The sequence below is a fragment of the Vicugna pacos genome, chromosome 11 (assembly GCF_048564905.1).
Source record: "Vicugna pacos chromosome 11, VicPac4, whole genome shotgun sequence".
Taxonomy (NCBI): domain Eukaryota; kingdom Metazoa; phylum Chordata; class Mammalia; order Artiodactyla; family Camelidae; genus Vicugna; species Vicugna pacos.
The window spans coordinates 21,719,268-21,740,587 of NC_132997.1; the positions used below are offsets into that span (position 1 = coordinate 21,719,268).

General features: G+C 43.0%; 1 pseudogene; it reads right to left on the bottom strand.

Annotated features, from left to right (window-relative positions):
* Positions 1-21,320, bottom strand: part of LOC140699894 (formin-2-like) — an 87,188-nt pseudogene that overhangs the window by 56,715 nt on the left and 9,153 nt on the right.

Sequence of the window (21,320 nt, forward strand, 5' to 3'; positions counted from 1 at the left end):
ATGTGACCGGCTGGTGACCAGGCATGGGTAGAGACAGGAAGAAAAGTCATATAAACTGACCCAATAAGGTTACCTCGTGCTCCAACACTGCTGGTGGGAGCATAGTCTGGCACAACCATTGTGGAAAACAGTATGGAGATTCCTCAAAAAACTAAAAATAGACTTACCATATGATCTAGCAAACCCACTTCTGGGTATATATCCAGAGGGAACTCTAACGCAAAAAGATACATGCACCCCAATGTTCATAGCCACACTGTATACAATAGCTAAGACAAGGAAGCAACCTAAATGTCCATCAACAGATGACTATATAAAGAAGTTGTGGTATATTGATACAATGGAATACTACTCTGCCATAAAAAAGAATAAAATAATGCCACTTGCAGCAACATGTATAGACCTAGAGATCATCATTCTAAGTGAAGTAAGCCAGAAAGAAAAAGAAAAATACTGCATATCATTCATGTGTGGAATTTTAAAAAAAGGACACTATGAACTCATCTGCAAAACAGAAACAGACTCTCAGACTTAGTAAACAATTCTTTGGTTACCAAGAAAAGGGGATGGGAGGGGATAAATTTGGGAATTTGAGATTTACAAATATTAGCCACTATATATAAAAATAGATTTAAAAAATATTTCTTTGGTATAGCACAGGGAACTATGCTGAATATCTTATAATGACCTTTAATGGAAAAAATATGAAAATGAATATATAATATATATGTGTATATGCAAGACTGGGACATTGTGCTGTATACCAGAGATTGACACATTGTAATTGACTGTATCAATAATAAATAAATAAAATTGTAAAATTAAATAAATTAATTAATTTAACTCATGTATTACCTATGTATAGACCACAGGCCAGCAAACTGCAGCCTGCAGGCCAGATCCTGGCAGCTGCCTGTTTCTGTAAATGAAGTTTTGTTAGGAAATAACAGCCATGCTCGTTCATGACACACCATCCATGGCTTATTTCACACTACAACCACAGAGCTGAGTACTTGTGACAGAGTCAGTGAATCGTTTACTAAGGCCTAAAGTATCTCCTATCCGGCCAACTTTAAAAAACTTTGCCAACTCCTCATCTAAACAAAAAAGATAATATAAAGGAAATGAATCTTGTTTCAGATTTCCAAACTCTAGTAAAAATCTGGGGGAAAAATCCTGAAGCTCCTGGCTGGGTGGTCTCTTCTCAGTCCAAGGTACCACCATGGGTCTACACTTCTCCTGGCTCTTGACATGAGAGAAGGAAGGCCCTGAGAAACGCAGGTCACATCAGCAGAGCTAATTAATATGCAGCGCATATTCAGGAGAAAGAGAAGAAAAGAAAATCAGGATGGAAAAGTTGGGCTGGGTCACCCATTTTGATAAAAGTCCATCATAGCAATTCAAAATGAATTCTGTATGACCCACTGTTAGCCAAGTGGATGATAAAAAGCACCAGCTGTGAGAGCCAGAACAGGTGTCTGAAACATCATGCTCTTCTTCAATGAGGAAAGACAAGTCACAAGTAAGAAAGTGTGTCATTAACTTAAAAAGTGTGACTGCTACAAATGAGTTTTTAAAAATTTATTTTTTAAACTTCAGTGAACTTTATGGTTGGGGATTATCCTGAAATCTATAAAAGCACTGGCAGCATTCCCGCTCCGCTCAGCACACTGTGGTGCGGGGATAACAATCAGTACTGTTGCTACTTTTGCAACAAAACACTTGAATTGCGCATAATGTGGGGGCAGGGATCACCTGTTTTGCCTTCTAAAATAAAATACACAAAAAGCAGCACATGTTAGAAATTTACTAAATGGCATACCAGGTGGAAAAAATAAAATAATCTCAAAATATATGTGCTTCAATCCATACCTGTAAAAGCTTGGATACTAATTACCACAGGATCCAGCCATAAACCATTCAATTGCAAGATTAGAAATGAATGTGACAGAGTCCTCTTTAAAATGATGGAGCCCAAAGAAATAATAATTTTCAAAATGTATACTAAAATCCTTCTATTCCACATTGAACTGTATGACGACAAACACGGGGGATGCAATCTGACCCACCGTACAATCAACCCTGTGGTGAAGCAAGGTTACTAATACAACCATTTAAAAACCATGCACGTGCACAGCCAGCAAAGAAAGAAACCAAGTTCGAACTTCTTGATACACATCCACTTATTATATTCTTTAGGAAGTAATCTATTTTTTAACTAAAAATAAAATTGGATGAAAAAGATGCCCCTTGGAGAAAACTAAGAACAGTAAGCAGATTTCTTCCTGTTTATATTTACTGACTGTTCCCTTCAATAATTTTATCCTATAGGAATTATCCAACCAAGAAAATCAAACATATTCCATGGGGTGAATTCTTGGAGGGAGAAGAGCAATGCTGTGCAGCAAACCAAGCTCTGGCCCTTTCGGTTGCTCTGCCTTTGGAATTCTGTGTAAAACAGAGGTCCTTACAGAAAGTGGTGCTTTCATTCATTCATGCCATATTATCTGCAAAGTACGCCAGACATTCATACTCAACAGAGCAAAAGGGACTGTGAAAGGATTTCAGTCTAAAATGGGACTGGAGGACAGGGAAGGGAGAATCTCAGTCACACACCCCTAGAAAAACAGAACTAAGAACTGAGAGGCTGATTTGCCTTAATTACAGAAGATAGAAACCTCTCTCCTGACCAATGAACGTCTGTCGAGAATCCCTCCCCATCCCTGAGCCAATGAACCTACTGCCTGGGCTCTGGCTGGGCCTCCTGCTCTTTTCACTCCCTGAGCATAAAAAGGGCCACCTCAAACCCTCAATAGAATTCCTGAATTACAATTCCTCTGCTATTCCTGAATAAATGCAATTTCTGGTCATTTGAGCTTGCCTCAGCTTACCTCCTTTGTTTAGGTCTACACTACAGATAAAATAAGTTATGTGCCAACATTTGCATGGAATCCTTTCCCAGGGAAAGCACGGAGCTGTGACGTGGTCATGGACACACCACCAAGTGGGCATGATGCAGTCACCTCCAAGAACTGGCAGTTTTCTGACCCACAGCTTTTCCTACTGTCTCTGTGTCCATTCCACTCCATCCAGAAAGATGTGGGGAGGGAGGGCTGGGGAAAGAATGTGCTTATTACACCAGTAAAACCAAGAGTAGCAAATAGATCAAGAAAGAATGGCAGTAAGCCCGGAAGGACACATCCCACAGAGTCGGTGCCCCAGCCAGGTAATTCCCGAGCTAATCCACTTTCCATCCCATCCTCCACCTTCTTTCCCTCCAAGTGTTCATAAGATTATTAAATACAGGTAACTCCTGACCGTTCAAAACAACTCACTTAATAGATTCTCCAGGTCTTCCTTTCCTCAGTCACCCTGGCTTTCCTTCCAGCCCTCCTCCTCATGAAACCAAGGCGTATTTACTGAATGGCTGTGCTGGGTTCTATGATAGAAACGGGAAAGATCTAAACAGTCATCACTAGTATTCACTGGGCACTTATTACATGCCAGGTGTTGTGCTAAATGCTTTATCAATCCATCCCATTTAATCTTCAAGATAACCCCCAGAGGTAGGTACTGTTATTATACATGAAAAATTTTAACCTGTGTGACCTTGAATAAATGTCCTAACCTCCTAAAAGATGGGATTGGAATCCACAGTTTAGGACAAGAGTGCTCCAAAACGCTCTGGGGAGACTCGGACGCCTGTGTTCATCACAGACCCGTGTTTCCATGGTAAACACAGGGACACAGCACACCTCCACATAACATTTAATTTGCATGGGGACATATAGGGCGTGCTGCCTATTATGATACATGTGTTAGGTCCTCTGAGAGAGAAAATGCAGAACTGATGGTCAAGGAAGGAAGGTGTCTGAGAGGAATGACATCTAACTCTGAACAGCACTCTAGGAGAGAGTAGAGCTTAGCTGGGAAATCACAGTTCAGGATCAGCAGCAGCAGTGTGCACAGAGCTCCAGGGTGGGACAGAGCACGGACAGCTGGGAGAACTGAGGTCTTCAGCAGGGGTGAAGGTTGGGGTTTGGAGGAACAGAAAGAAAAGTGGGTCATGAGCTCAAAAAGAATGGAAGTGTTGAAGGCAGGAAGCAGATGATGGAAGTTCAAGGAATTTGGACTTCTGTAGGACAGAAAAAAACACTAAAAGGCTTTATGTAGGAAAATGATACATCGAATGTGCAGGATTTGTCAACTGCTGACACTTGGCACTCACTAAGTCTTTTTTGGAGCAGAGGTCCTGTAAAATGCTTGGCAGCATCCCTGGCCTCCGCCCATTAGATGCCAGCTGTACCCTCCCCCCATTGTGGCAACCAAAATTGTCTTCAGGCATTGCCAGATATACCCTGAATGGCAACACGGCCCTGAACTGAGGACCACAGGGCTAGAGTAAGGAGACTGGACTGGAGACTGGTAATCGACAGACCCAAGATGATAACTGGAAAGGCTGATGTGATAAGCCAAGCAACTGATGGCTGATCGGACAGGAGATTTTCCTGATTCCTCTCATATAACGTGGCCTCACAATCTGGCCCCCAAGAATCACCTAGAGGACAGTCCAAGCCCACCCTGTGCAGAATCCTCTCCACCTCTGAAGCTCATCTCCCCCAGCGGTGCCATCGTCTCCCCTCCCCCATGCGGACCCTGACGGCCTCATCAGCACAGCCTTCCTCTCGCTCTATCACATGGTCCAGTGCCTGCTTCCCAGCACCTCCCCCACAATCCTGGGGGACACCAATCTCAGCCAACACCCTGAGCTCCTCAGTTCTAATCACTCTGTAGACTGGACTTTGGAATCAGGAGCCCAGCTCCACCTCTCAGATCTTAAACACAATATCCTCTGGCCACAGCCACCTATGAATCCATTCTCTCTCCATGCTCACTCCACCCACTCTTCACTGTCCTTAAGAACTTTAATCCCAATTTACTACTCGCCACTTTATCCTAATTTACTAGATTTATATGCTTGTATTTTTAGCTTATAACCCATGGCCTATACTGGTAGTTCCTGTTCCTTTGCCCTCGATCAACTGCTACCATGATGTCCCAAAGGATCACAAATTCCAGAAGTCCAGAAGAAAGTGATCATCTTGCGTGAAACCTGCTCTTGCTTCCGTATTCTGATGCTTACTAGAGTATCACCATCCATCCAGACATGTGAATCTGAAACCAAGGAAATCATCGACTCCTTTGCTTCTCCACATCTAATCAGATGTCAAGTGCTGGCAATTCTAAATCCTAAATATTCCTCAAATCTCTCTGCCCATCTCCACTGCCTCCATTTCAGTGTAGGCACTTTTACTGACCACCCAGACACTCATTTTGAATTTCTTCAATCCACTCACCATTCTGCCACCAGAATAATTTTTTTAAATAAATGCCAATCTATTTATGGCTTAACTACTCAAAATTATTTAAAGCACATAGTATGACATCAATGTCCTTGTTTACATGTCTGGCCTCCTTTCCACTTGTCAGTCTCCCAATTTACAATCTAGAAATTCTTATAAACTATGGTCACCTGCATCTCCATGCCTGGTATACATACTTCTCTTTTTATAGCCAATTCCTGCAAAGAACTCCTAGGTGTCTCTCAAGGTCTTGCCCAAGTGTTATCCCCTGAGCTACCAAGAAGACTCAGTTACCCTTTCCCTTCCCGTTTGTCCCCCTACTGTGCATATCTCCACTGGGACCCATAACATGGTTATGACCTGGGTGGAGTGACAGTTTACATACACTGAACACTTATCATATACCCCATACTGTGCAAAGTGTTTTACTTGTATTCATGCTCTTCTTACTCAGAAACCACTATATTACTCCTCATTCTACAGAAGAAACAAACTTTGAGAAATTAAGCCATTTACCTAAGTTTGCACAATAAGTGGAAAATCCAGGGCTCAAATCCAGAACAGTCTGACTACAGAGTCGACTTCAACTACTAAATTCCAATAATTTGTTTATATGTCTTATGTAAGTCAGTGTCAATCAGTAAGATATTTAGAATACAGAGAGAAAAAAAAGAAAGGAAAATTATATGTTTTTTCTCCTAAAAGGAAAGAAAAGAAAGAAAGGGAACAGAAGGGAAGGGAAGGCAATCAAAAACTTTGTTGTGCTGGATGTGGGCTCCCTGTGTCAGAAAGGGATAAACCAAATGAAAATTAAATTAAATATAGGATACTTTTGAGTGATTGTTTATTCAGATAACAGGATCCATTTGAACTTGACCCCATGAACATCCTAGTTTGAGTGGTCTGGGCACTGTGATGTTGAGAAGGAAATGAAATCAGAACACAGTCCTGCCTCTGCAGGGCAATATTTACAGTATCCATATCTTCTTCAACTTTTTCTATAAATGTATCAATAAAACATTAACCCTAAAAATATACCCTAAGGATAAAAGTGAACCTACTGGGAGCCGGAACAGTCCAAGCTTGGACTAGATGGAGGGGACTGTAGAGGCACTAACAACAGGCGAGGTGGCAGGAGATAGGATGTGAAGTTGATGGAACAACAGCGGCAAATCAGAAAGCTTACTATTTAAGTTTCAAAGCAAATTACTAAAGGGAAACCAGAAAAACAATATTAACTATGCTGGGAGGAATGGGGAGGGGCAGGGAAGGTGGTACCTAAATCCTCACCATGACAGCCAGAAGGTGGCAGTAATGTTGATGACTGCATCTGTAAACTTAAAATACCAGAAGTCAAAACCAGCTAAACAAGAGCCAGGACAGCACATGGGGGGGGACACTGACAGTGGGGGGCGGGGCGAGGAGCAGGGCTGCTGCATGACTTCCAGCCTCCCTGCCCTTCACCCAGGTCAATGGGGTACTTTAGATCTTTTAAGTCTTTCAAATTAAAAAAAAAAAAACCTATATAAGTAAAACTGAGAAAGGATTACAGCTTCAATCTTCTTTTGTTACCCGGCTTATAATGGATTTATGCAGTGATTACCTAGGTAAAGGAATGGATAGAAAACATGGCTACTAAATGAATTTCAGAAAATGAAATCTATTTTGCTACTGAACTCTAAGTTGACATTAGAGGTAAGTCTGCAGAAAAAAGAAGTATTTCAGCTAAAATGATTTTAAAAGCTGATCTGAAAATTAAGTATAATTTTAACACCACAAATAAAACAACTTCTGAGAGTTAATACTGTACATAATGTTTCAAATGTAAAAATAGAGCCCTGCACACACACATGCTCTTAGAGCTGAAAGACACATCATAGCTTTTATTGCTTCTCAGGAAAATAATTGTGTAGGTTTGACTAAATAGCATCTGAGTATTCTTCCTGCTCTGAAAAAAAAATGAATACAAATACAAATGATCATTTCCGTTGGTCAATCAAATCTCCACTCTCACTGTCGAGGACAGTGAGTAGAGTGCATTCTATTCATTTCCTGCTCTTGTTATTGATTAATGACATCTTTCAACAGGTTCGAGATCATGTTTCTTTTATTCTTTTTGGCCTGAATTTTTATGTCTTCCTCCTCTTTAATTTTAGCCTCACTAATCCAAACACTCATCCAAACCTACGCTCATTTACATACACACCAAGGAGTTCCTGCCCATGTGGGCAGCATGCAGACCACTACATATACAGCAAAATCGGCACATCTGCCAAACCCAAAATAGCCCAGCATCCAGAAATACTCTACTAAAAAGACATTTAAGGTAGGTTCTATATGATTAAGTGGATATAACCATATAGTCCTGCCAAAATGCTTGGGCCAAATAAACTTGCTCTTTTAAATTTTTTAAATATATTTTTATTGAAGTATAGTCAGTTCACAATATGTCAATTTCTGTTATACAGCATAATGCTTCAGTCATATATGAACATGCATATATTCGTTTTCATATTCTTTTTCCCCTTAAGTTACAAGTAAACTTGCTTTATTTTTTGTGAGTAAAGAGTTGAAGTGAAATCTGACATAGTTAATGATTGAAGAAATCCTAGAAGAGCTCACTAATGGATAATCAACAATTATATAAGATAATTTAGTGGTTTGCTGAAAACAGCTGCTGATGAATATGACCCAGAAAAAGGGATCTCAAAACGAATAAAGGCATTCTAAGAAAAAGTATCTTAAGGGACCACACACTAATTCTTGCAAAATGACCTCCATCCACACCTAACAGGCAATGAGCCGGGGTCCGAGGTCCACAGTAGGCTGAGGACTGGTAATACCTCGTCCACAGGTTGCAAGCCAATGGCCTGAAACTTCAAATTACTTGATGTGTCATAATAGTGAATGTTTTGCTATTTCTAAAGATTTAGAAATCACAGTAAATATTTCAGGAGAGATTTTTCCCCACACTTGAGAGAGATGACTAGACCAGGTTCCAAAAGGAAAAAAATCTTTCCCCAGACCACAAAAAATACCATGATCCACAACCCAGCGGTACAACCTACCAGGCTGCAAGCACGAGCACTATTCATATGTTTTCCCCGGCTATCTTCAGAACTGCTCTAGCTTAGAATTTTGTTTGAAACATAAAACAAAAACAAACCAACAAAGCAAAAGGCAAGTGTGAGGATAATGGGCAATGCTACTCGGCCATTAGAGGAACACAATCTTTCTCATCTCTGAAAGCAGGGCTACAAAAAGGGCTATCAGCCCTTTTGATGGCTGAAATAATTTTAAGTGTCATGGCCCTAATTTTGATCAGTTAATAAAGTGAACATTCCACTCAGCAAAAAGCAAAAGCTAATGTGTGTCAGGTCATATGCTAGGTATTAGTTTTCTCAATAAACAGAATTTTATTCAAGAAAATATAGAGCACCATGTACTTCTGCCCTTATAATATTTTCCTCCTAAAACTGACTTGTCTTCTCTACCTCAGTAAATGGCACTACCATCCACCCAGCCACTTAAAATCAGAACCAAGGAGCCATCTTTGATTTCCTTTTTCCGTTGCCCCCATTCGAGACCCACCAGAAGAACCAGCAGCTCTGCCTCCAGAATCCATCCCACACCCACTGACCCTCTGTCACCTCCACCACCACTGCATCTCACTCCACTCCTGCCATCAGTCCCTCTGGTGTTCCGGCTTCTGCTTCTGCTCCTACACAGTGCTGCCCAGAGACCAGGCCACGAGATCCATGTGCAGTATGGAACAAATATGTTCTTACCCTGCACAAAACATTCCAAAAGCTCCCACTTGAAAAAAAAATCCATTTTCCTTCCTTAGCTTTCAAGACCCCAAGTGTTCTGGCTCCTGAGGCCTTTCTTTCTGTCCTCATCTCCCAAAACAGCAGCTACACAGGCCTGCAGGCTGTGCTCTGCTTAGGTCAGGCCTGCCTGTGCTCCCTGGGCCCTGTGCACCTGCCCCGGGGCTTCCTGGAATGACCTTCCCTCTAACCTGAACTCATGGCTCCTCACATTACATGTGAGACTTGCTTCACTCCACATTCACTGCCCCCCCATTCACTGATCACAGTACTTGAATTTATTTCCTTCATAGTGCTTATTAGAATCTGATGGAAATTCATTACGTATGTTTCATTTGTTTTTGTTTCTGTTTTTGATCTGTCTCACCCCACTGGGAAGAGGATATAAATTTCAGAAGAACGGAAATCATATTTCTCTTGCTCATTAATGTATCTCTGGAGCCTGCAACACTGCCTGGCATGTTGAATGAATTCAGTAAACATCTGTGAGTGAATTAACATTATCACTCAAAGCTCTTTGCCTTTCAGTATTCTTGAGATTTTAACCAAGTCAAAATGTGAGAGAAAATGTGAAATCCTTTCATCTTTTCTATAGCATTTCTAAAGCACAATCTTAGGCCCTAAAAATGTATACAATTCCATGGACCTAAATCAAAAGGGTTGACTGAAGTTGGCTAAACCGCATGAGTAAGGTCTCCAGATCAAAACTCTAGTGCTTTTATTAGGAGTGTAGACAGAGATGAAGCGGGGAGGGGAGGGGGAGGTTTGTTCTCAGGGAAGGGAGCAAAGCTGGGGCGGGGAGAGAGCCGGTTGTGAGCTTCTTCCCACAGGATGTTCTGTCTCAAAGGGCCACTGTCTTCGAGAGAACTGTTGGTTAGAAGTCCTCCCAGCAGCAATTTTCTGGAAACCAGCAGAGGGGCTAATTACCAGAAACTTCTCTCCCTACAGAAAAGAGCCGTCCTCCCCACAGCCCCACTAACACCTCAGTTCACATAACTCCCTGTGCTGTTACCTCTGCTTGGCTTTGGAGAAAATTCTTGACGATGCGAACCGTAAATACACACTTCTGTGCTGAAACGCTATTTAAGTGTGTGGAATAACATCTGTTACTAGAGCACCTTTAATTTCATATTTGTTTTGGATTAGGTTGGACTAGGTTTGGATTTGCTAGAGAGGAAGAACAGAGCCAACAAATACAGTAAGGAGAAAATGCAGTCACAAAGTTGGGGAAAGAAACTCCCCGTTCTGAGGAAATCTCTTCACACCAGCATAAGGGACTGTATGTATTTTGCTTTTCACTGTCTATGCCACACCCAGCCGCCTTCCAAAATGACAAGTGGGAGGGGTCACTAGTCTAACACAAGAATGGAGTGAGGTGGAGGGCAAGAAACAGACTGTTTATTGATTCAGCGATTTTTAAAATGGAGGAATAGGATTATTCTATTCTTTGCAGCTTATTCCAAGTCCACATTTACTGACTGATAAGACTATTTCTGTTCTTTTTTTAAGGGGGGGCAGGAATTAGGTTTATTTATTTCTTTTTAAAGGAGGTACTGGGGATCGAACCCAGGACCTCATGCATGCTAAGCATGTGCTCCACCACTTGAACTATACTCTCCCCCAAGACTGTTTGAGCTCTAAGGGAGGAAAATGCAGTCAACTTGGGAACAGTTTTAATCAAAAAGCAGTTGTTATGGGGAGGGCATAGTTCAAATGGTAGAGCACATGCTTAGCATGCACAGGGTCCTGGGTTCAATCCCCAGTACCTCCTCCAAAAGTAAATAAATAAATAAACCAAATTATCTAAACCCCCGCCCCCAAAAAGCAACTGTTAGACACGCCTAGTGTTTGCCTTTGTACCATATTTATTTTACTTCCTAGATGCAAACTGATACATCTCCTAGAATACAGCTCCATAAAGCTTTCAGCCCACCACATTCCACGGGTTCTCTCTCTCTAATAACACACACCTCTCAAAAAGGAAAAGGGAGAAAAAAAATTCATTGTTAATTCTTCTCATAGAAGAAAAAGATCTACCGAGCAGTGATTAGCTGCCACGTCATAAATGAACAGACAGGCCACTCGATCAGTCTTAAGAAGAAAGCTTCACAAGCCACAGCACGTCCCGAGGACCCTTCTTTCACACGGGAAGTATCAAAAAGATCTCACAATATCTTATGTGACTTACGTCCCTAATACCGAAAGGAGACCACAGTTACGACGGGTAAAGCAGAGGAATTAGAAAAGCAGGCACACACAGACATTTTATTATTTCCTGTCACTTCCTGATCCCAGCCAGGGCTCATTCCCATTGTCTTCCAAAGCGCGCATCATCGCCCGTCTCGTTCAACAGCGGGTCCACGGAGAGGAGCCGCGGGTCAGAAGCCCTGAGTAACCGGAACTAACCCGCGCGGGTGAGAGCCAGCGCTCCGCCGCCCAGACACCGGGCGCCAGCGAGTGAGCCACGCAGGCCTCCAGTTTCCTCGCGAGAACGCCCTAGGTGAGAATTCTTACCCACGTGGGTTTAGAGGCACACTCATCACAACCCCCAAGGTCACACACATACCACACACCTGAGAAAGGTTAGCAATACTCTGGCCTGAGAATGATAATCCAGCTGTTCATTATGAATTATGAAATGGCTTTGGGACTGTTGTTTGGCAGTATTAACGCTCCTGGTGAATGGGAGCCGGGGGAGAAAGCAGACAGCGCTGCTTCATGTCACCAGTCAGTACACAGACGAGCTATGAACACACTGAGATCGCATTCCGGGCCCTGGGAAACCCACCGTCTACGGGGAACACAGCTCTTGCCCTGTCGAGATGCTTCTGAGGGCACGTCTATGACCAGCAAAGTCAGAAATACTGGCTCAGAACCACTTCAAAGCCATCGGGCTAGCAAAGTGTCAAGAGTGGCCATCTGTTAAGAAAAGGACGTTTGGCAAATATACTGACGAATACCCTAGTGAAAAAGGAAACAAACAAGCTGAGTGGCAGAGAGGAGGAGGGCCTGCGTCACATACGGGTTTTTAAATTTTAGGCTGATTGGGGCCGACACACAGCACAGCTGCTATTCTGACTGCAGTCTGCCTCCGAGCCAGTGAGTTCTGTGGAGTCTCCTACTTACATCAAATGGAGCTGAGCTGGACTGGGCACTCTGCCCCCACGGTTCCCCGAAGCAGCCACTGAAAGGAAGGAGGAGACCCACGGCAATGATCCGCGAGCAAAGCTGCTCTGCTTCTTCTGGAGGCCCGTTCTCCTGCTGGCTGAACAGCTTCTCCAACAGAGTTCGCCCTGCGGGTGAGACACGGTCATTAGGCGGGAGCACTGGCAGGTCCCCTGGCTCAGAACTCCCCCGAGGAGAGGCCAGCAACACAGCCTGTGGAACACTGTTGCCAAGGCTACGGACTTGCGCAGAGAGAGCTCTGCAGTCAGGCCTGGGACACCACACTGGACAGGGGAGCTCTGGTTCACACCCACATCCTCCAAAACAACTCCTACTCCCGAAAAGGATGGGTCCCGTTATGAGTCCTACCTCTTCTTGTACCTGCAGAAGCACCCGACCTTCTGGATTTCTTTGGAAACCCCCCTTCTGCTCTGTGTTATCCCTGCCCCTGGCTCTCTGAGGAAGAAGTCAGTAGCCACCATTTGGGCTAAGAAATGTCAGTGGCTAACATTCAGTCTGGGATGTGGCAATGGGGAGGGGGAGGAATAAGGAAACAGGGAGGTAGGCACCAGCCTCTGAGTAGGGGAGAGGGCTGGCCAGAAGGAAAATTCACCCAGAAGAGGAAAATGGTAGAAACGCAAAATTTTCTTCTATGCACCTCAGAAACATAACTCTAGGGTAGGTCTACACAGCAGGCTTTTATTATTTCCCTAAAAGAGATAAGAAAAGAGAGGCACAAGGAGAGGAGGACACTGGCTGAGGACCGGGGCCCACCTGTCCCACGGTTCTCGGTCCCGGTCCTGGCTGTCCCTCAGATCACCTGAGAGCAGAATGAAGGGGACGGGGACTCAGGCATCAGTACCTGACTGGGCACCAACTGATTCCAACCTCAGCCAGAGCTGAGAGCTGCAAGTCTAGTCCCTCATCCATTTCTGAAGCTACTCATTCTGACTCATCATCCTTTGGGAAGTTAGTCAGCAGGTGTCTGCACTAACCGTAGGAGAACTACAACGTCTCCCCGGTCCCGTCCAGGGCCGCCCGCGGGTCACTCAGCCCCGGCCCTGCTCCTGCCCACCCTCCCACCAACAGAGTCAGTCCTCAGACTTAAAGTCACTCATCCAGAAAAGCTTCCAGTGACCCCTTCCACACTCTTATGGCATCCTTCAAAGCTTCTTTGTGTAATTATTTTAGTTAATTATTTGTGCAATTATTAATTTAATGTCTGCCTCCCTTACTAAAACAACCTCTCTGACAGCCAGCACACATCCTGCAAATTCGGCCACTTGCACATAAGAAATATGAAAACATATTTTTAGGATTTCTAAATGAATACAATGTTACGATTCTCTGATGAAGATTCATTCGCACCATGGTCGGAAGTGGAAATGACCTGCAAACTTTCTCTGTACAGGGTCAAATCGTAAATATTTTAGGTTTTACAGGCCATGTAAGGTCTCTGTTGCACATTCTTCTTTGGCTTTATTTTGCTTTGTTTTCTTTTTAACAACTTAAAAAATCTGAAAAGCCCTCTTAGCTGGGGGCTGCACAGAGCCAGGCCCAGGTCTGTGCATCAGTCACAACGTTGAAATTTCAAACATGTTAAGTGCTCAGTCCTGCGCAGTCTAGGAGCCATGCAATTTTCATGCCTCCTCCTATTTTTGTTTGTAAAACGAAACTAAACTCCAAGTCTACCTGGGACATGTAAAACGTCAGAGCAGGGCAAAGGAGCTGTTCTCTCCACTCCTGCAGGTCACTAGAGAACACTTGTTGGTCTCCCAGGACTTTTCTAAGGAGAAATAAAAGATTTTTTTCCCTACAGAACTTAAGTTTGCTTGCAAACCTGACTGGACCCAAACACCTAGGAAATCACATCCCTCAATCCTCAAGTGATTAATTATAATGACAGTGCACCCACGTCATACATCTTACAGCAGGCCAGAAAACAGCCAGAGAACTAGTGAGTTCTTTCCTGAAACTCAACATTGTATATGACAGAAAATAGGGGAGACAGGATCTTGCCTGGGGGGTGTGTGTGTGTGTGTATGTGTGTGTGTGTGTGTGTGTTCGTATTTGGGAGCAAAAAAATGTATATTTGTATATCGAGTCAAAAATTAACAAAAGTGGCTAGGGAACAGAGTGGAAGAGGGGGCTTGCAACCCCCAGAGCTTCAGTTCCCTGAGGAGCAAACACCCATACATCGGGAGCTCCTCAGCCACAGCTCCCCTGGGCCGGGCCACCTGTGCTGGGGGCGGTCCAGTGCGCTGCACCCCGACCCAGACTCCCAGGATGCCCGCAGCCCCGCCACAACTCCTCTGGTTTTAACAGCCTGATGTGTCTCCAGACAATGCCAAACGTCTCCTGTGTGGCAAAATGGCCCTGGATTGAGAACTCCTGCCTTAGCCTCTCTGAAGGGAAGTCCACCTCCTCGCATTAACAACAGCCCAGCTGCCCTGGGGCCTTCCTCTTACAGACCTCTCAGTGGAGATGTTTTATGTCAAACCCCACCTATCTCAGCGACCAGAAGTCAGTGGTGATCTCTGATCCCCACCCGCACTTTCAAATAGTTTGACTCCTTCAAACTGATCAGCTCCCTTGAAACTCTTGCCACTGGCGAGACCCCCTGCCATCCACAGCCTTCTTGTCCTCCTCTCCCCTTCACTAACCCTTCACCCCCTGACTCACTGCCCTCGTTTCCACCTCGATTCCTCTCATCCTTGTCACAGACACTCAGGGAGATAACTCACCTGTGACCTTGAATCCTGCCTCCTGAGCTTCCTCCACCCCCCGCAGGGACCCGCCCCAGTGATACTACCAGTACCCACACCAACGTCCAAGGCCACTCCCACCCTCCAGGGCTCGCCAACCCCCTCAGAGTAAAGCCCTGACTGAGGATCACCCCTGCTGCCCTGCACCTCCTGCCCCGCCCACTCCAGGCTCCCCTGCCGGCCTCCTCCTCCTCCAGCACCCTGACTCCCCCACCTCGGAGCTTCTGCATCAGAACACTCTTCCCCAAATACCTGAATGACCCACTCACCCATTGTCACTTCATTCATGCATCTGCTCAGTCGTCACTGCCCGAGAGGACGTCCTGACCACTCTGTCACCCTTTCCCCCTTACTTGCCTTCACCCTGCAAAGAGCTCGTCCCTTGAGTTTAGGTCCATCTGGGGCCGACTCCTTCCCATGGAGGGAGACCCTGTTTTAGCAGATGCACTTAATTTTATGAAAAATCTCCCGGAGCCCACATCCCTCCCTACTCCCAGCTACTGTCCCATTTCCTAGTTTCCTTTACATCAAAACTACCAGCTAGATCATCAAAAAGTCTACAAATAAATATTGATGAAAATGTGGAGAAAAGGGAACCCTCATACACTGTAGGTGGGAATGTAAACTGGTGCAGCCACAATGAAAAACAGCATGGAGATTCCTTAAAAAACTAAAAATAGAACCACTCACTATATGATCCAGAAATTCCACTCCTGAGTTTATAACCAGAAAAAAACAGAAACTCTAATTCTAAAAGGTAACATGCATCCCAATGTTCACAGCCACACTATTTACAACAGCCAAGACATGGAAACAGCCTAAATGTCCATTGTCAGATGACTGGACAAAGAAGATGTGGTGTATACACACACACACACACAATAGAATATTACTCAGCCATAAGAAAGAATGAAATATTGCACTTGCAACAATGTGGATAAGCCTAGAGAATAATTTATGCATAGTGAAATAAGTCGGACATTGAGAAAAGAGAAACACAAATACTGTATGATATCAGTCAGATGAGGAATCTAAAAAATAATACAAATGAGTGTATATAAAACAGAAACAGACTCACAGACATAGAAAACAAATGTATGCTTACCACATAGTGGGGGGGGACAAATTAGGGGCATGGGGGTAACAGATACAAGATACTATAAATAAAATAGATAAGCAACAGGGATTTACTGTAGAGCACAGGGAGTTATACCCAATTTCTTGTCATAACCTATAATGGAGTACAACCTGCAAAAATACCAAATCGCTGTGCTGTACACCTGAAACTAACACAATATTGTAAATCAGCTATATCTCAGTTAGAGAAGACGACTGGCTGGAATTACCTATACCTGCTACCTCGAGCCCCTCACTCCGGACCCAGCCCACTCTCATCTGACAAGTCTAATTTGACTTCCACCCCCACCAAAGCAACAGAAACTGGTAGCCAGCATTGTACCAAAAATACTTACGCCTTTATCTTACTCAATTTCTTAATCTCTCCAAGAACACTTTCCAGGCATCTTCCTGATGCTGCCCTCTGTTTTCTCTACCTCCCTGGCCACTATCTCTCAAGGCCCGTGTACTGGCTTCTCTATTAAATGTTAACATTTGAGTGCGTCTGAGCTCATCCTATGGCATTCTCCCCACTCTTCCCATATCCTCTCCTGTGGTCTCTCTCAGTCTATACTCCTCTCCCTAAAACTGGAAAAGCTTTTGTAACTGCATCAACTACATGCAGCAGAAGCAACATGGTGCTTAGAAGGCATGAGGCAGCTCTGTGAAGATCCTCAAGGCTGTAGCATAGTGGCAGGAGGCCTGGGGAAGAAGATGAGAGTTCAAAAACCCACCAAACCAGCGGGAGATTTCTTCCCCCAGTATCCCTCAACCTGGACTCAAGGACCCAAAACCCAGAAGTGGGTATCAGCACTGACTGGGAAAGAAAGCTTTAGGGGGCAATCTGGCAATGTGTGTCAATAATCTTAAAAATTTCACCCCTTGACCCAAAAATTCAACTTTGGAAAATCTATCCTAGGTAAATATTCAGAGGTATATTCAAAAAGTGATGCATCACAGGATTATTGTGAAGATTAAATGAGATAATGCATGTAAAGTGCTTAGCACAGTTCCTGGTACTGTAATAAGTGGACAGTTATTAGGGAAAAAAAATGAAAGAAACTGAAATGTCCAACAATAATGACATAGATTTTTTTAAAGATAGCTGTATATATATATGATGGAAGGATAAATTAGGAGTTTGAAATTTATAAATATTAACTACTATATATAAAAATCAATAAAAAAAATTTTGTTCTGTATAGCACAATTCAGTATTTTATATAATACCTTAAATGAAAATAAATATATGTATGTATGTGTATGACTGGGACATTAGGCTGTACACCAGAAACTGAGATATTGTAACTGACCATAGTTCAATTAAAAAAAAAAGAATATATATTAATGATGGCCTACTATACAGCCATCAAGTCATGTTGTTATAGAAAGAACAACAACTTAATTAATGTAAACACATTGAATGTATGGAAAGGAATAAGAAAAGTAACACTCAACAGATATCACTGGAGAACACCAGTGCACCCACCAGTCATCACTGATAACAGAATAAATGGGAAATAAATGAAGCATTTAATCTACCTTTCCTGGAATGAACTGTATTTTAGGGTATTAAAACATACCTAGTGATTAAAGAAGTTCACAGTACAGAAAAATTCCAGCCAAAAAATACGAAGAAATGACAATATTAGAAAATTGCAATCTGTAATGACTCGCTTAATGAATAGATGGGAAACCCATTAGAAAAAAGATCAATTGAAAAATTTGCAAAGAAGAGATCAAACTGTCATCTCCAAACCCACAAGTCCTTCACAGAGTCAACACAACTGAGACAGGCAAACACAGTGAGCCTCTAGATGGGCGGGGTTATAAAGTCCACAGGGCTGCCCATCAAGCACATGTGCTGTCCCTCTGGGAAAAGCACGGGTCAAACCATGTCAGATTGGACCTAACCTCTCATCTCGGGTATCAGAGAGCTGTGTGAATGCGCTGATCAACAGGTAACACTAAACGAATTCTATACGCATTCAATACAATAATGAAGTTATGGCATATTCAAAGTACATTTTTGAGATGCAAATTTAAGTATTTGAGATTAAAATAACATGATGCCTGGAACTTGTCTCAAATTAGTTCATAAAAGAAGGGTGGCAGGTTGGGGGACAGAGGGAGACGAAGCTATTATGGCATCGATAACACTGATAATTCCTGAAGCTGGGTACATGGGACGTCATCATACTTCTACTTTTATGTATGATCAAATTTTCACAATAAATATCTTAAATCATGCTACTAAAATGATTTAAGGACATGGAAAATGTGTCACAAGTGTTATGTGAAATAATCAAGATTACAAAGCTCAGCAAGGCATGCTCCTGATTCTGCAAAAATAGCAGATGTGACTTCGCTTATTAAAGAGTCACACCACTGTGGTGAGAACATGGAAAGTTTTCCTTGTTTCTAGGACCTGCACACTAGCTGGACTGCACCGATCTCCCTTTCTGACCAGTGAATGTAGTTTGACTAGAGCAGGGGGAGTGGACAGAGACATGACCTTCTGTTCTGCTTCCTACAGTTGATGGCCAGGGATTTAATTGGGGCACACAGGCCCTATCAGACATCAGATGTCCTGCATCTCAACTGGGGACAATGGGCTGACCTAAGGCTTCTGAACCAAAGCTTACTTCTTAACTGAACAAACTAGCTGGCTGTGACCAGGAAACAGAGGCCCCCAGGTTCCCTCTGGCACCCCCTTCCCCACCCCACCACCCACCCCACACTGACAAGCAGTTCAGGGGGCCCCCCAAATCCTGGGCCTTCTACTCTGCTCCTTGGTCAAAGCACCTGTTTCTAGACTGGATGTGTCGATCACACTAACAAATGAAAATAATTGGCCCTAGAATATGAATAAGCATAACTTTTCTAAGTGCTCTGCTATTTAAACCATTTTACTTCATATTTTCATTCATTACGTACTCAACATTTACAGAGCTCTTACTACATACAAAGCAGCATTAACAGGTTGGTATAAACTCCATAGGCACCCAGGAAGCACCTTCTGGTGAATCTATGACTCCAAGTATGTGGGCAGGAGAGGGGTGCAGCTTCTCAGGCTCTCCCTTCCTCCCAATAACAGAAGACCCAGTGGGAGGGGCAGTCTTTCTATTCTTCAAACCCAGCCTCCAAGTGTCATTTTATAAATTAGGAAATGCAGGCCCAGGAATGCTAGGTCACACTGTCTTTACCTAGGAAAGCTCATCTCACTAATCACATACATCACATACCTAATGGATGGCTGAAGAAATCTAGGGAAATTCTTTCTCTTTTTTTATAGAATGGTGTCCTTTCTGCCCATCCCTTTCCACTGTAAACATCTGTCACTAGACTCCATGAGGCCATCCAGGCAAAGCAGCGCAGCCTAGGCAACCAGGAGCTTAGGCTGTGGAGCCCCTGCTTGGGGCCTCCTGATGCTGCCACCGCCCCAGCTGTGGCCTCAGGCAACTGACTGGACCCCTCTTAAGCCTCAGTTTCCTCGCCTATACCTGGAATAATTATCCTCACTGCCTCCTATGACAGTTTTTAAAATTAAATTAAATAATTTTTGTAATGGGCTTAACATAGTGCCCAGTAAATGTTATCTATTACCTTCTTTTTTCCTCAAAGGCTCTGTACTTGGATAAATAAAAATTTGTCTCAATTTAATGGAAGTCATAAGTAAATAATGGAATCATAAGAATGTACCCAGAATCTAAAAGAAAAAATATAAGCAAGGTTAACACGGATTAAAATATCTTCAACCATCAAGTGTTTTTTTTTTACATTTAGCGTATGTTAATTATATCAACAAGGTAAATATTTATGATTTTCCTAGCTACAATTCTTTTTTTTTTAACATTTTTTATTGATTTATAATCATTTTACAATGTTGTGTCAAATTCCAGTGTTCAGCACAATTTTTCAGTCATTCATGGACATATACACACTCATTGTCACATTTTTTCTCTGTGATTTATCATAACATTTTGTGTATATTTCCCTGTGCTATACAGTGTAATCTTGTTTATCTATTCTACAGTTTTGAAATCCCAGTCTATCCCTTCCCACCCTCTAACCCCCTGGTAACCACAAGTCTGTATTCTCTGTCCATGAGTCTTTAGATTCCACATATGAGCGATCTCATATGGTATTTTTCTTTCTCTTTCTGGCTTACTTCACTTAGAATGACATTCTCTAGGAGCATCCATGTTGCTGCAAATGGCGTTATGTTGTCGGTTTTTATGGCTGAGTAGTATTCCATTGTATAAATATACCACATCTTCTTTATCCAGTCACCTGTTGATGGACATTTAGGTTGTTTCCATGTTTTGGCTATTGTAAATAGTGCTGCTATGAACATTGGAGTGCAGGTGTCATCCTGAAGTAGATTTCCTTCTGGATACAAGCCCAGAAGTGGGATTCCTGGGTCATATGGTAAGTCTATTCCTAGTCTTTTGAGGAATCTCCACACTGTTTTCCATAGTGGCTGCACCAATCTGCATTCCCACCAGCAGTGTAGGAGGGTTCCCCTTTCTCCACAGCCTCTCCAGCCTAGCTACAATTCTTAACTTCAGTTTAAAAAAAGATGCTTTCATTGTCTGTTTTACTATTTTATTAAATTAATGATAAAATCATATTCACCCAGTGACAGTCAGGGAACTTACTAATCATTAATGCTCTCCAATTATTTCTGCACTAATTCCCTCTCCCTCCTCCCACATACACTTACACACTATTAACTTTAGCACGTGGAATCGCTTTGCAGGCTTAAGCTGCAGTTGTCCCACAGCATCTGTGGCGGATTTGTTCCAGGACCCCCTCAGATATCAAAATCTGCAGATGCTAAGTCCCTTATATCAAATGGCTTAGTATTTGCGTATTACCTATACGCATCCTCCCTTATACTTTAAATCATCTCTGGATTACTTATAATACCCAATACAATGCAAATGCTCTGTAAATAGTTGCTGGACCCAGCAAATTTAAGTTTTGCTTTTTGGAACTTTCTGGATTTTTTGTTTTTAATTTTTGACCTGCCGTTGGTTGAACTGGTGGATACAGAGAACCTGTAGATACAAAGGGCCGAC